The sequence below is a fragment of the Etheostoma spectabile genome, chromosome 15 (assembly GCF_008692095.1).
Source record: "Etheostoma spectabile isolate EspeVRDwgs_2016 chromosome 15, UIUC_Espe_1.0, whole genome shotgun sequence".
Taxonomy (NCBI): Eukaryota; Metazoa; Chordata; class Actinopteri; order Perciformes; family Percidae; genus Etheostoma; species Etheostoma spectabile.
In genome coordinates, this window is record NC_045747.1 from 635,122 (window position 1) to 635,671 (window position 550).

Below are 550 nucleotides of genomic sequence, written 5' to 3' on the forward strand. Positions count from 1 at the left end.
TCACTAACAGGGACGTTGTAGAGCGTCCTCTGGGGGACAGACTATGCAACGCCATCATAACGTGGCTGACCGTTTTTATTTATTTTTTAAATATTCATTTATCAGAATCATTCATGATTTTGATGAAAGAATATTTAAATAAATAATTAAATTATTGGCCATTATAAATGCCCATACCGACATTATTGGTCGGGCTCTAATAACAACAGCTGGGGCCTGTAGGATGAAGTAATGTGAAGATATGCACATGAGACACATTGCTTGTAAAGAAGAAACATGGCCGCTGTAAAGGAACAGTGAGAGGAAGCGTGGCAGCCGATGGCGTAAGAAGAGTAAAAATATAAATCAACTGCTCTGAAAAGCGTCATAATCATACCACTCAAAGATCAGGCTACTAATCATTTGCACACATTAAGCCATGGACTCTTTGGCTTAGAAGTAAACAGAAGATCATGGTCCTCTGGAAATTCACCATGAAGCCAATCTTTAGAGAAAATGATGCATGAATATCTCTTTCACTCTGTTTCTCCCTCTCTCTCTCTCTCTCTCT